This window comes from Gymnogyps californianus, chromosome 3 (assembly GCF_018139145.2).
Source record: "Gymnogyps californianus isolate 813 chromosome 3, ASM1813914v2, whole genome shotgun sequence".
NCBI lineage: Eukaryota > Metazoa > Chordata > Aves > Accipitriformes > Cathartidae > Gymnogyps > Gymnogyps californianus.
The window spans coordinates 99,484,802-99,501,619 of NC_059473.1; the positions used below are offsets into that span (position 1 = coordinate 99,484,802).

General features: G+C 36.9%; 1 protein-coding gene across 2 annotated transcripts in view; it reads left to right on the forward strand.

Moving 5' to 3' along the window:
* Window positions 1-16,818, forward strand: part of KHDRBS2 (KH RNA binding domain containing, signal transduction associated 2) — a 368,147-nt gene that overhangs the window by 252,467 nt on the left and 98,862 nt on the right. The window lies entirely within an intron of this gene.

Genomic DNA, 16,818 nt, shown 5'->3' on the forward strand with positions numbered 1-16,818 from the left:
GATGCGTATTTAGCAAGGAGCAGTACTAACTGTCACCTTTTCTTATGAGGTGTTAAAAATAATTGTGCTGTAAACATCAAAGCTTTCAAGTCATCCTCATTAATGTTCCCTCCTGGAACTATCACCATAACAACAGATATCCAAGTACAGGAGAAAGCACCATCAAATATGATGTCTGACTTTTTCCAGCTGTGGCAAATCCAAGGGTAAGATGAACATCCCATCCATTCCATAATCCTGTCACTAGGAGAACCGTTGAGAAGATACACTATAATTGAGAAGATACAGTTTTATTCAATTAATAGTCTTCCTAGGACAGAAGAAAGGAAAATGAAACAGAAATTAATCTGTGTTGGTAAAGCTTTACTCAACCATCTGTATTTGTAGAGTAGAGATTAGGTCATGGCCACTTCAAATCAGGGACACACATTCTGTTAATGCCAAGAGTCACAACTGAAAAACAGCTGCAGAAAAGGAGGGGAAGAAAGTCACACTCTATTATTATTTACCTCAGCAGTTTCCATCTTTAAATGAGATAAAAGCCCTGCTAAAAAAGGAATTTAAGAAGTATACCCTTCCTTGACAGATAGTATATTATCTATCAGTATCAAAATGTATGACATCTTCCTTTCTCTGCAGAACTGTGTCTTTTCCTAATCCATGAGTGACAAATTTCAAAACAGAACACTTGTAATGTAAGATTAAGTTTATGAATTAAGTAATTTTTTTTTTTTTTTTTCATCTACAGTACTGGTAAATGTCCTAGGGTATTAAACAGTTTTTAGGGAACATTTCTTACGCTTTTTCTGGATGGTAAATATAAGGAAAGCAGGAGGAGAAGTTGAGGCAGCTGGATTATCAAGGTTAGGAAAGCATTCAGCCAGTTCCACATTGTTTTGAAATGCTTACACTCTCAGGAGCACAAAATATACACACAATTAAAGGAGTCGTTTTAGTTTGTAATAGATTACTCCAATAAAAACAAACAAAAGTGTTTGTGTTTCCGTTTTGCCTACTTAGATAATAGCAAGAAACATATTGCCTTATAGGACAAATTCAGATGTTTTGGAGATCCTTCCATCTCCTATGTCCTTTCAGCATCTATATTCCACAGCTGGGAACATATGGGCTTCCCCTGACTTGCTGTCATCCGCCAGTTTGCAATGAAAATCTCTTGCCATTTTGCAAAGACTTGTAAGTGTGATCTAAATTATCTTGGTATCTTATGGACTGAGATAATAATTAAAACTCTGTTGGTGTGCAGGTAGAAGGAAAAGTTCACTGTCATATCTATATATGAATTTGTAAATGATATTTTAGGGGAAAATATTTTAAATTTTGCAGGAAATAATCAACACAGTTTTTCTTCCCAAATAAACCACTACATCACATATCTGACTGGATACTAAAAGCAAGTGGATCTATTTGTTGACCAGCAACAAATGTCATGTGTAATTGTTGTTCTTTCACATTGAATCCTAGAGATGAAAAACTAATTTATAATGAATAATTTATCCAATTTACTTTGTCTCATTTTCTGCTTGTAGGCAACCCACAAGCATATTACAATTTCTTTAGGTGTTTATGTTTTTCATTTGTGACTACAATATCTCACTCCAGTTTTTGCCTACTATATGCAAGCACCATTGGTTTGATTAGTTGTGCACATGAATGCAATGTCATTGATTGTGAGTATCCATATTTTTGATTTTTCTTTGCTCTAATAGAATAGTGTCATTTGAATGCAAAGCTGAAAGTGAACTCAAGAAATAGAATAGCTGCAGCAGATTTTTTTTTAAATTTTCAGCATTTCCTGAAGAAAATCTTTAGATATTTGCTCAGCACTACTAATCAGAGGTTGTATTGACTGTTTGACCTTGAAACATCTAACTGTTCAAATCGGTTTGGATAAGCATGTAAAAGTTTGGATCACTTCTTTGTAATTATCCAATATCTAAATATTTTGAGGTTTCCTGATGGCCTTTGTGAGAGTCCATAAAAGCAAACGTCTAAAGATTTCTCAAGAAAAGTGACATCTTGTCGTTGTGGTGACTGTATTCACATTCAACATTTTGAATGTCCAGCCCAATCAAAGGGAAAATAATTTGGAACAACTTTTGGAAAAGAAGAGGGCTAGAGAGGGAAGGGAGAGTGACACACCTCACGCCTTTTTCTTTACTTGCTTTTGAAACAGACATATAGTTTTTATTGGGTGCAGCGTAGATAGTATCTCAGAGGAATTTCAGAAGACTACCCACAGGAAGAGGAGGTACAGACATTAGAAAATATACGCAAAAGGAAAGAAGTAGTTACTACGTGAACTCTCCTCACTTTAAAAACGGCTCATTGTGTGTGAATTTGGATGGAGAGCTTAACTAACAGCTGCTGTGCAGCTTCTGGGATCAGAGAGCTGGTCCTGGGTTCGCAGCCTGGTGAATAAGAGTGCTGTTCAAAGTGACTAACCTTAGTTCAGTGTAACCCGTCTGTATGTGCTCCTCTTCTGCTGAAGGAGAGGTCCACCAGAGTGCAGTTCAGAGCAGAAGCTTGACCTGGTCATTGTGAACTTTCTTCAGAAGAAGCTTCTTTCACAAAGCTGAACTTAGCCCTTTGTCATTACTCTCTGAGATACAATTTTACACCTCTGATCCACAAACACCGCCATACTGAAGGTGTCCCTAGCTGCTGGAAAGGATTCAAAACTTCATTAAAAAACACCCTTTTGGACCTCAGGTTCTGTTGTGGGGGTTTTTTTACTGAAAACCACACAATGTGGTTCCCCATTAAATGCATTATGGATCACACTCCTACTCCTTCCACAAATGCAGTACAAAAATTAATTTGAATTATTGTTTAATTCCTCTTTCCATGTGTAGCAATATATGCCATGACCAGTTGGCAGCAATGACTCAGTCTGGAACTTTTCAGAAGCGCTGATTTACCACTGAGCTGTGTTGTTACTCCTAGGATGCTGAAGAGCCTGCAGTGGATGGTAGGGAGGGCGACAATGCCAGCAAGCTCCTCAGTGAGAACTAATGACAAGAGGGCTGTTTGGGATTGTCGTGGTTTAACCCCAGCCGGCAACTAAGCACCACGCAGCCACTCGCTCACTCCCCACCCCCAGTGGGATGGGGGAGAGAATCGGAAAAAAAACCCTCGTGGGTTGAGATAAAGACAGTTTAATAGGACAGAAAGGAAGGGAAAAGAATGATAATGATAATAATAATATGACAATAATAATACTGAAAGAATTAGGCTATACAAAACAAGTGATGCACAATGCAGTTGCTCACCACTCGCCAACTGATGCCCAGTTAGTTCCCGAGATGCGATCTGCCTCTCTCAGCCAGCTCCCCCCAGTTTATATACTGGGCATGATGTCATATGGTATGGAATATCCCTTTGGCCAGTTTGGGTCATCTGTCCTGGCTGTGTCCCCTCCCAGCTTCTTGTGCCCCTCCAGCCTTCTTGCTGGCTGGGCATGAGAAGCTGAAAAATCCTTGACTTAGTATAAACACTACTTAGCAACAACTGAAAACATCAGTGTGTTATCAACATTATTTTCCTACTAAATCCAAAACATAGCACTATACCAGCTACTAGGAAGAAAATTAACTCTGTCCTAGCTGAAACCAGGACAGGGATTAAGTTCATATTCTACATTGCATTGGGTAGAGATGTTTTGAGTAGAGAGAACAGTACTGGAATTGCATTTTAATTGCCTCTTTTAAAGTTACATCTTGCACAGTTGTGGTCTGAGGTATTAGTTTTGTCTCTTAGACAGCTGATGTCCCATCTACAAATCTTACAGTGTTTATATATCAGTGCACCAAGATAGGAGATGGTAAATGAAAATGAGTTCAAATATTGTTTCAGTCCTGCATCATCACCTTTATTGACAAGGACAATGGTAAGATTGATTTTGTACCATTTTTTCATTACAAAGGTTAAGATTTGTTTGGTTGGACATCTACTTTTATCATCTGCTCAAGATATAGTAAGGAAAATTAACACTGGTATCATCTTTACAAATCAAGGGGAGACTTCTGGAGTCTTTTCTCAACAAGAATAAGCAACTTTAAAGGCTAAGGTCTTGTTGGCAACTTATGAAACAGGCAATAGACATGACTGATTGAGGTTCATGATTTATACAGAAGTGAAGAGTGAGAAGTGCTTGAGTAGATCTTCCGCTGGAAGGAACATCCTATTGAGGCAACGAAGCCAAAGTTCACAATATATTTTAATCTGAGCATCCAGGCTTTTTCACTCAAGATCAGAGCTAAATATTTGAAGCATGCTTAACCCAAATATAAGCCAAAAATACCGTTGCTTTCAGATCCTGTTTTGGAAGGCATTTGACTCTGGAGCTGTATTTTTACCTTCTGAATCAGAAGCTGGTAATGAGCTGTGCAGTGATATTTTTCTTTACATTTTTTAAGAGCTATGGTGAGCCTTGCTAAGAGGTCTAACGCAAGTCTAGAAGTGACTTAGCACTTGTTCCCTTACAGATGCAAAGAATTAACAAAACAGAATAAATTTGGGACTAAAATACACATTGCTTTTATACTTTACTTGCACTTGCATTATTACTCCTGGACAAGAAAGGAGACTATTTACTCCTGGATAAGAAAGGGGACTTTTGCACAGAAAGCCACTCATCTTAATATCAATACTTAGATGAGCTTCTTGTATTTACAAAGAAATATATAATTTGTTTGCACGAAATAGGCCAGTCTGTCGAGACACTGAGAAGCTGGTACAGCTCCTAGATCTAGGACAGCCAGATTAAAGAGCAATTTTACATGCAAATATTCTTTCTTGCCTCTCATTTCACTGATCAAACCAGCCAAACGCAGCTTCTTGTTATCTTCTGGAATAAGTGAAGAGCAATGCTTTTAGAAAGTCACTGGAAAAGAACCACACAATAAGATAGATTGTGCTTTTAATGTCATGCTGTTCTTCCTCTCATTTCAAGCTATTTAAAATGAAAGCAAACGCCACATTCAACTGTTTATTCTAAGCTCAATGGTTATTTACATTTTTCAATAGTTTTCAAACAAACTGAAACAACCATGCTCATGTTTATTCAGTGCCAACTTAGACAATGAAAAGACTGACAATAAGAGGCATTTTGTCACACTTTAACATTTTAAAAAGAAGAGTGAGCATTTACATGTGACTGCTATCCCCAAAATTGTGATTGCAGAGTCTTTGTTTAATATTTTAAACTGGAACTCGTAGGGCTTTTAAATCCATTCTATCTGCCACTTCTGAATGTAGATGGAAACTGTGTATAGAGACCTGCACTTCCTCTTCATGGCATGTTTGCACCTGTGTTAGTGCATTAATGAATATGTTAAAGTCAGCAACAGGTACTTGACTCTCCTATTTTTGAAGTCCGTTCCTGTAATCCCAGTAGGATATTCTCAGTGAGAGTGAGGCCCAGACAACTAAGAAGATTTGTTCCAAACCTTAAAATAGTGGAATATATTGGATATAATGATAGTCAAAGGGGATTATTTTAATTTTTTTTTCTAAATTGGTATTTCCAAGTTTTAAGATGTACCACTTATTTATTTCTGTGTCTCTTTTGGATGAAAAAAAAATCAGTGAAGAATGTACTGAGACTAAAGAGGATTTGAATAAAGCTGGAATTATAGACATAGGAATCTGCATGGCTGAACAACATATTGATTAAATATGATTGATTACCTATTTATGCCCAAGGCACTTAGAAAAAGAGCTAAGCTATATTCAACTTACATCTGCTGTGACTTGAAAAATCAAATTTTATTTTTACTATAATAGCGATGAACAGGATAATGTTTATATTATCTGAAAGACCCTGTTGAGCTTTAGAAGAATACTGTGAATGATGGTCTCACGAAGGTAGAGTGGATTTTTCTGGTAGTTATTCAAACTTTGGAGAATTTAGTCTGTCGATAGTATAAATACATTTATTGCAAAAAAATCCAGCAACATAAATACAGAATTAAAGTAGTGGCAACTTTTTCATGTTTTTCTAAGAGCAAAAACCACAGTCAGCATTAAACCTTCAGTGCCTGGGAACCTGCAGTTCTAGAGTTTTTTGCTTACCTGTGCAAACTGTAGTTTGGGTCTTATTCTTATAGATGATAGTCTGAATAAATAAGGCTTGCCTCATGAAACCGAAGCAACTGTCCTGAGAGCAATGCATCAATAAATGTGAATACTGCTTTCAGACTCATCACTGCTATGAATTTCTCACAAATCGACATGTGCTCTAAAGCAGACTTTATTATATCATTTTCTTGATTTGTTTTGATTTGATTGTAATAATCATAGTTTATGTCCATAATAATCATAGTGGACTAAACTTTACTCATAAAATACATAAAACTAACATCTACTTATAAATGCTGCAGAAAGATTTTGTGGAGGATAAGCTCTTCTGTCGTCCTCTTCATGCTCTCCTTACTTGGCAAAAATAATTCTTTCCTTGACATTAGTTATCAAGTTATCAGTTCAAAATTATTTTCTATGCTAGACGGAGTATAAAAGAAAATGCTGATGCAGCTGTACATGTTTTAGTATTATACATGATGTTAATACAACTACAACCTAATAAATATTTATATTTGTTATATAGAGATCTAAGCGAAGGGCATCTCTCAACTCATAATCCAGCCTTCATGTGGTCCTTAAATATTCATAGTGTATGCGGTTATATTCATGAGATCCTACATAAAAAATATGTGGAGTATTCTCCATAGAGACAGAATTTGTCTGCATCATGCAATGCACCATTTGATCATTAAACAGAGTGATTGGTCAGGAGCCTGTTACCAAAAATACTTGTCCACTGTCACTTGGATCTGTCACAACTTGTCACTTGGCTATTTATCTGGTGGAGAACAGTCTTGGTTGGTACAAAATAACTCTATAGGCATTTGCTGGCTAAATGTTATCATGTGACTGTATCTCCACCCATGTTATCCTTTTTATGACAGGTTGCAAAGGTGAATTATAAACTTTTTTTTTTGTACAAACTCATACAAACTTAGAGAATTGCTGTTAAAGATTTTGGACAAGTCCAGTTTAATTAGAGTTGTTGAGAGTTCGGTTACTGTGTGAATTCAGCTCAGATGGAAGGCTTGGGTTTTCTCTTTCACTTCTCAAAGTTTCTTATCCAGATTTAGTCCACCGAGGTACTAAAAAGTTAAATAATTTTGGACTGCAAGATTCACCATGACTGGTGAGTTCCCGGGGAGCCAGACACATATAAACTCAGTGGTAATGATAAAAGCTCAATGCAGGCTGCTACTTCTTGCAGACTGGAAAGCACAGAGACTTCAGCTGTGCCAGGCAATTACAGAAGCCTTGAGCTCTGGTTTGAGGAAAGGCTCTAGGTGATAAGATGCCATGGCACTTAACATTATCACACCAGCCTTGCCTCCAGCATACCAGTCTTACTCGTGTGTTTTTCAGTCTATCCTTTTGGTAAACTCAGATTAGTGATGTTTTATTATAGTAGATAAACAGAGTGCTCTTTATATCAATAGATTTCATGTACAGCTAACAGAGTACTTCTGTTTTGTGTATTATCTTTATTTATTAGCAATTTTCACTATAGCTAAAGCATGAGCTTTATTAATATAGTAAAATGCACAGTTTAGGAACCATTTTATATTAATTGAGAACATTACGGATTGTTCCGAAATAGTATTTTAGTTTTACTGGAATTTTAAGGGCAGATATTTAAAAAATACTTCCTGTTTCAGTAAGCTTTCATCAGAGTTCATCTGTGTTCTTCTCTTCAGTACATTTGTGACATTGTCATCTTGCAAAAAATACTTCTGCATGAAACTGCAGAGATACATATTTAGCAACTGCACTTAAAATCAAAGGCAAACATTACAGAGCGCAGTTCTGTTTCATTCTCTGGCTGATGGGCCTTTTAGCCAGTTGCCTCTATCCATACACTTAATGCTTACTCATGATAATTGAAAAAGAGGATTTGTATTTGGTACAATAAAAGGTCTGAAAAGTAGTCTTACATGCCTATAATCTTTTTTCCCTCATTAGGTTCAGTGCATTTGCAACTCTGAATTTCAGTTATAGATAGGAAGAAAAAGGTTTGTGCTAGATGAATTATCTCATGTATTTGGGTGCAGAAGCACCTGTCCAGCAATATGCCGGTTCTTTCCAGGTATTTAAGGGAGGCTCAAATATATACGTGAGCCTAGATTTTCATACACATAGGAATGCATATATATACCCTGCGTGTATATGGTTATAGACAAAGCTGGCTCAAGCTGTGCCTTGGATGCAGCCCATCTGCAGACACACGGCAGCAATTGCTTCCCCAGAGGCAGCACGTGAATGTCCTGTTATCTACTGCTTTTAGAAGGAGGAGGGTTTATGACTCTCCAACTGCCATAGCATTTCCAGTAAATCTTTTCTTGGGTATAGAGATACATGCTTACATTCTGATACAGGTATGCGTATATGTTATCTATAGCTACAGCACAGAAAAATGTGGTCCATTTTTTCCAGCATGTCTGTTTATAAGGACTTGTCGTGGTTTAACCCCAGTCAGCAACTAAGCACCACGCAGCCGCTTCCCCCTCCCCCTCCCAGTGGGGTGAGGAGGAGGAAAGGAAAGGAAAAAAAAAGTAAAACTCGTGGGTTGAGATAAGAACAGTTTAATAACTAAAGTAAAATATAATACTAACAATAGTAATAATGAGATATAATAATAATAGTAATGAAAAGGAATGCAACAAAAGAAGGGGGGGGGAAGAAAAAAACCAGTGATGCACAATGCAATTGCTCACCACCCGCTGACCGATGCTCAGTTAGTTCCCGAACCGCGATCCGCGCCTCCCGGCCAGCTCCCCCTGTTTATATACTGGGCATGACGTTCCATGGTATGGAATACCTCTTTGGCTAGTTCAGGTCAGCTGCCCCGGCTCTGCTCCCTCCCAGCTCCTTGCCCACCTGCTTGCTGGCAGAGCATGAGAAACTGAAAAGTCCTTGGCTTAAGATAAGCGCTACTTAGCAACAGCTAAAACATCAGTGTGTTATCAACATCATTCTCACACTAAATCCAAAACACAGCACTGTACCAGCTACTAAAAAGAAAGTTAACTCTGTCCCAGCCGAAACCAGGACAGGACTTTATATTGCGCAGAGCTTCTCTGCAGCCAGCAATGTGCATGAGTAACTGCATAAGGAATCAGTCTGAAGGATCAAAGAAATAAAATTTAAAGCATATATTTTCTTTTTTACTAATACAGTTTTGGAAAAAAATGTAAATATAGAAAATAAATACAGAAAGGAAAAAGATGCTAGCAAATACTTAAAAGAATAGTTTTACTTGTATAATCAGATGGACTGGATGAAGTATACGGTTTTTTTCCATCTTTAACTTCTTTAGCAATAGTGGTATTAAAGTGACTGGGAAATTCATACGAATACCTCTTTGTCAGATAAATAGGTCAATGTTGTTCTCAGATATGCTCATTTTTAAAACAATAAGATCAGTTCTATTTTATCAAAGGTACAGACTTAGTGTACCTCTTTAAACTATAGCAAAAATGTTGGAAAATTGATCTTGTTATGAAACACAGTACCTTGAGTTTGACCTATGGGGCTCTTAGAGAGTGTAGCAATCACTAGAAGAGGGAGATGCAGTATAATGGTTCTGGGACAATAAAGTAGAAGACTAGAGATGAAAAATGTTCTTTCTCCATACAGACCTGGGTTTTTCCTGATGAAATTATGGTTGCCTGCATTTTAATAGTGTCTAGTCATTATAAGTCCCTTTACTCGTAGACAGCTAATAGCTCTCTTTGACTACCTGCTGTTGTTTTGTAGCTCTTGGTATGGTGTAAAAATCTGTGGAGTGCAACATCTGAAATCATAAAGAGTGCAATGTTTGTTAAGTGAAATTAGATAAGTAAATACTTCTTATATATTAGTATCATAAGAATACATTAGTATCCCGAGGACGCTCTTGCAAACATACCCCCGTACTACCCTATGCAATACAGTAAAACCACGTTTAAATATTTCTCAAAATCAGTATATCTGTCCAAGTGGAGTACATAACATTACACATCAGTTCCTAACAAGGTGCTTTAGCTGTAGCCTTGGTGTTCATACTGTCTGGCAACTCCTCTGGGCTGATTAGTGAGTTTCTGTAGTGAAAATATAAATAATCCTTCAGATAATATACTACCACCAATTCTTTTGATCACCAAATGTCTGTCAGATGCAAATTATTTAAGTCTGAATGGGGACACAGCAACCTGAAGGTTAGAAACCCCATATCCTGTTATCTTGTATTTGGACTTCCCAGTCCCTGATTGTTGTCTGTTACTGTACACCCTTGCAACTTCAGACATCCAAATTTTTAGAAAGCTGAAGTTAAAAAAAAAACCAACCAGATATACCAAAAGTGAGTCTTATTTTGGGGCAATATATAAATTCATGTACTGTACTGAAGTATTTTAATATTTTAGTTTCTCTTTCCCTGTATTGGAATCACACAGCTTTCTCCAGTTTCCTTTCTTAGGTTTTTTCCAAAAAAATCTCAAAAAATCAAGTTATTAACACTATTTATTAATCTTTCTGAGGACTAAACTGTAAAATGAGCAAGTATACATTTGAACTGTGCACATTTGGGTATTTTAAAAATAAATTGTCAAAGTCTGATGCTGCACCATTTTACTCAACACTGGATTTCTACAATCACATGTAGTCCATGCACTTGTCTTTATCAAGACTTTGCATGCGTATACCAGTCCTCACACATGCTGCAGCTGGGAGTTTTCTGAAAAAATAATACATTTAAAAGAAAATACATTGAAATTCAAACTATATTTCTTTCTATTTTACCAACCAGTTACCATCAGTCATTCTACTTTTTGGACAAACGCTGCCTGTACTATTTAACTGACATGCAGAGTTAAAATGTATGCTTGTTTCTTTTAAAACAAATCTTATTTTAAGAATAGAAAATTCCATTTTTATTACCTGTTTGCATGTCATTGCAAAAAATGGCTTCAGAGCCAGGTTTGGTTTGGCTTGGTTTGCTTCTGTTGCCAAAATTGCTCAGGTATGTAAAAGCTTACCATGTTGTTTTAAATTTATTTAATTAGCAATAATAATAAAAGAATAAGTGCTTTTAAACTGAAACCTAATTTTGGAAATTGGGATTTCCAAGTATTTTGACAGAACTGCATCACTTAACTAGACGGTCTACAAATAAAGAAAAAGGATTATCAACAAATAAAAGCAAGTCAAGGTTGTATAAATCAGGCTGTAGGGGAAATGCAGAAGGGACCTGTGTTTCATTGCAAGTTAAATTTTGCCAAATTTAAATGTGGACACTGTAGCTGGGAGACAAAGAAAAGAAAAAAAAAAAGGTGGAGAATCACTGAAATGCAGTAGTTGAGTCTGAGTGCATCTGTCAAATAAATTAGAAGCCACAATACTTTGGTTATTTTTCACTTTCCTTGAACAGCCATTTCAATTTCTTGCAAGGCCACCCTTCATGCAAACACCCTAAACAAATAAATTCAAAAACTCATTTGGAGCTCTTCTAACTTATTTCTCTTGAGGTACCTATTATAAGTTGCCATTTTGGAAAAAGCAGCAAAAGTGGCTTGTATGTGCTAAACATAACACAGAGCAATAAGAGAAAAAAAATAGTAATTTTCATTGTGTTTTATTCGTTTCACTCAGGTTTCAATTGTTTATTTTCTAAGCGGTAAGAAATCTCTGATGCAAGTGATTTGTCTTGTATTTGCGTAGTCTTATTGTGTGTAGTAGTGGAGTATAATTACGAGTGAGGTTACGACATCAGTTGTAGCTGTAGTCAATAACTGTATGGCTGAATCAGTGGTTAGTATGTGTGCTATTTCTATTTCCATGCACAGTGCAATATGAAGGGGAGTGAGAGTGTTTTCCTCCTGCAGAATCTGTTGCAGCCCAGTGTTGTGGTTTCCACTTGAGTAGGGAGTATCAGGAATGAAGCTTTAAATCCCTAAAAGCAAAGGAAAAACTGAAAGTCGGTGTCTCACATCTTGGATGAATGAAATGCTGGATAAAAAAAGAGTGAAAGGACTACTTTTACTCTACTCTTCTAGATTTCTTTTTAAAAGAAAGACTTGACCTCATGCAGAATTTGTACAGAAGTGACGTGCACACCTTGCCACCAGAGAGGTCTCAGTGCTGAGAGCAGGACTTGCCTTCCTGCAACCCAAACAATGGCACCTAAATCTTGGAGAGGATCAAGGTTTTTGCAAAGCTCTGTTTTCACCCTTTCCAAGAGGACAGCTAAAGGGTGCTAAAGGGTACTAAAGGATACAGCACTGTGGGTACCACTCTTGGGTACCATTCTTAGTTACCTAAGTTTTCCTGTACATCATACAAGAAAGTACATCCATCTTGGATGTCATTAATTCCAGTATGGTTCTTTTGTTTATCCAAGATCCAGAAATTTAAGATCCTAAGTCACACAAAGTTTGCAAACAAAGCAGGCTTCTAAGTCCTTCAATTACTTCTGAAAACAGGACTTAAATTCTAAATAACTTAGCTTATTTTTTTACATGCCATTTATTTTGTAGAAAACTTATGGGGAAAAAAATGATTCTAGCTTTTTAAAAAAAAATCCTACCTATCTGCTTTGACCAGTCTATCACCTTCCTAGGAGGAAGGCAACTACAATGTGGCAAGGAGGCAATACTGTTTTGATAGTCCCTGATTGAATGAGGACATTGTTGAGGTGAAATTCAATTTTGAAAGAAAAGACTTTTAAAGGATCTGCTTTTTTTCCTCGGGACCTCAATCGAGCTGTGTAGAGTACACAGTCATTTGTTGTTTGTGTTGGAGGAAGGGAATTGTTATGAAGAACTAAGCTTCCACTCTGTTTGGAAATACCAACTCATCCATACTTGATCAGAATTTATATATTTGGGGATAAGCAAACAGGTCACTGGATACAGTCTGAGAAACTGTTTAACATTCTGTGGAGCAGAAGTAATTAATGAAAGCTGAAAGATGTTAGAATAAACTTACCAGCTTCACTGACGTGAGGCTTTTCCTTCCCTAGTTGGGGGATAATCTTGTTGAACATTTCCTTTAAAGCTGTGTATCTGTGTTGCCACAGTAAGTATCAGTGTACGAATTTGTATGACTTAGATGTTGAATAGCTATGATGTAAAACTAGAACATTGTTTCGGGGAGGAAATTACCTTTAGTTATTATTCAGGTATTTTCCATCCTCTCAAAATGATGCATGCTGACATAATAATTTGTTTTGTAAAGAACATTTTTGCTCTGCTGAAAGTGCTGGTTAATTTTACACTGTACGTTTTATTACTGGAGGTTGTCTTGAACTGTTCTGAGATGTGCTGACCTTCTTAGAAAACCAAAATGAAAAATCCAAGGATATACTTCGTTTCTAAGTTCAAAGCATTATGAACCTAATGCTTATTTATTTCTTGAAGCCTGCTTGATGCAGCCTAGAATTTTATGACAGCTTTATCATTTCCTTGTTAAGTAAAAAAATTTCTGAAAGTCAACATAAAAAATGCTATAAAAAGGACCAAGTGTTGCTGTAGCCTACTTCATCCACTGAGAGGAAGAGAATATAGAGGCAAAGAAAATGAACACCAAATTAACAAAACCAGCAGGATTCTCAGGATGCATACAGGTTTGCATATACGATCTAGAAGTTGTCTAATCATCATGGTCCTTAAGACTGCGTATTCAAGAAATAAAAAAAAAAACCAAACTAACAAATATCTCAGGCTTTTGGAGATAAGGATAGTCAGCATTTTGTGTTGGCAGGTGGTCATCCAAGTCTGCATTCCATCTTCTGAGCAGAGTTCAGAAGTATAAGCAATGTAATAAGTCAAAAATCCATGAATGCATCACTGTAAATCCAGAGTGGCTCTTCTGAAAAATGAGATGGAGATCAAAGTAAGCACAGTTGTATTTCTAGGTAGAAAATTAGATATTCCAAGAAAATTACTACTGGATGGGCTGAAGCAAGCTTTGGTCCCCTGAGATACTTCTGGTTGGGCCACCCAGCAAATCGTCAAAAATGTTACTATGTCAGCTTATTCTTCTCACGATAGGCTTAAAAACCTCTCCCATCTGGGAGTAGCAGTAACAATTTTCAGACCTTATGCAATCAATAAGGAATTAATGTAAAGCAGATGGATTTTTTCATGGATGGAGTTAGAAGGACAGTGGGATGAAGCTCCTAGGTGTTGCTGTCCTTACTCTAGTACGTAGCTAGAGGTCAAAAGAAGGGGGAATCTGAAATGCGTGCAATTTTCTTTTACTCCGCATAGTCTGGGGCTGCAATGGAAGCCATAAACTTATGTGCCAAGCAGGAAAGGACTTCCCCCAGGACCGTGATGCAAGCTGCTCTTTCAACATGGTTTCTGAATAGAACCAGTTAGCAGGAGCAGGATATCCCTGTCAGACAAAGCAGAAAATGTAATAGGTTGCCTAAATATTAGTACAATCCAGCTGTAATGGCTTGATTTATTTATTTTACTTGATATAGTGCTTCCTGGATTTTAGATTAGCAGTTTAGATTTAAATACGCCTAAAGCAAATCACAAAAGACAAATTGACTCTTGGATTAGAGTTGCTTGTCCTTTATAGTCCTTGGAGGAGTACAAGTACAGATAAATGCCCAACAAAAAGCCTTGTTTAAATTTTAGTAAGCAGCTGTCAAAGACACAGGAGCTATCCTTTACCAGTCCTGGAGAAAAAAACTCATCATGCGTAATCTTTCAACTAGGAGGCTTATTGAACACAACAGGAATGTAAAGATTATTCCAAAGGGTGCTGGCCACTGCATGAGTTGCCCTTGTGATTTATAGCCACAATGCCGTGCCCTGCATGAATTTCATGAAATAAGAATCTGTCAGTTCTTGAAGCTATAAAGTCATCCCTCGGAGATAACTGAGTCAGCCTCACATTGATGGTCATTTCAGGACACGACTATCATTTCTTTGCTTAATAATAAAATGGTGATGTGATTTAAAATGTCATGTTTTAGGTATAAGACTAACAATCCTATTAAACTATAATACAGATGATAGATATTGTAAGATACTGTGAGTACTGATCTAGTCCGAAGTAGTGTATTGGATCCATTTCAAAGTGGATAGATAGGAACTGACAAGGGCCCATAAGCAGCTTGGAAAAGAAATGGGATGTCGTAACCAGATTATTTAGTGAGATGTTAAAAATATTCACAATCATTTTTACTCAGATATGGAGAACCGAAGAGTTCCAACCATCTTCAGCTGTGAAGTGCTATAATTTTATTTATTTGTGTTTATTAAAGATTCCAAAGTTGTTTAGATAGTGTACAAATACAAGACACAAACACACATCGTTCTCCGAAGAGTTTCCATTGTGTGTAAGAATTTCCTGTAGTGATATGCTGGTCCTTAATGTCATCAGCATGGGGACTGAGCGCCTTACAGAAACACGTTAAATGAGGCTGATTCTTTTAGATGCAAGTCCTTCTTTCCATTAAGGATGAATGTCTTTTAAACTAGCTGTATCTGATTGAGAACTTGTGTATGTTTAGAGAAATTAGTAAGTTTTCTTTGCGGTAAGAGGGCAGGAAAAGAAGCTTGTGACAGCTTCATGTTGAAGCTCACTCCCTCATCTCTGACTGGTCCCTGAGGAGTTTCTGTCTCAGGAACAGGGCAAGCTTCACCTTGTGATTTACAGCTGCAATACCAGACCCTGCATGAAAGTCATGACATAATTGTGGGTTGATGCTAGAAGCTGCAAAGCTTTAATTCCTTATAGAAAATTCAGTTCTTCCTGATAATGGAAGTTTTCAGCCAGCCTCTGATCAGTAGAAGAACTTTGAGATTTTTCAGTCCAGTCAGCATCTGGAATATGAAAATCAACAGCTCTGAGGCTCTCTAGAGAGAGAAAGAAAGACGTAATGTATGCAAAGGAATGAGGACTTAGATGTTAGATGTGGCAGTAGTTAGATTTTGCTAAGAACTGATACCTTTCTGCACATATGCCATGTTATGGCATCGTATACCAGTGTTCAGGCCTGTGCTCTCACCCTGTTTAGATTAATAGTGAACACATAGCTGGGGAAGCTCAGAAACTATGAAGTTCTCAACTAAACCTAATCAGAGTATACTGATGTCTATGAACAGGATGTGCTAGACTATCAGATACACTTGTAATAGTGTACTTGTACACTGTAACAGAGCCACAAGAAATTCTTACAGAAGTATAAATTCTATTGAACTTTTCATTTTGAGAAAGATGGGTTTTTAATAAAAGTTGTTATATGTGAAGTAGTTGGGAATGCAACAAAAATATACTCAGGTCTCTATTTGCAAATTGTCTTAATGTTGTCTAATCACTGAGGTGCTTCCTGCACACCTGCACTTTCTGTGAGTTATATACTCTGCACATGAAAGTTATTAGCATCATGACTGACTATTTTAAAAATGTGTTTATAGTAAGTGCACAGATTTTCTTTTTGGGGGCAAATAACCACAATATGGATAATGAACAATTTGTATCTCTAATTAATTTTTTAAAACACAAAACAGAAACTGATAGCTATACGCTTGATATTTTTCACTGCAGGCCTACTGCTACCATACAACTTTTCCTTCACCATAGACTTCTGACAGCAAAGATACAAGACTAGTCTTTGTTCCAGTCATCCCCTCTAAATATTGCTGATTCATGCAACTCAATACTATCTGGATACTGATCCTTTTGATCTGCTTTGCCTGGATTTATTCTTGGTAGTGCTGACTT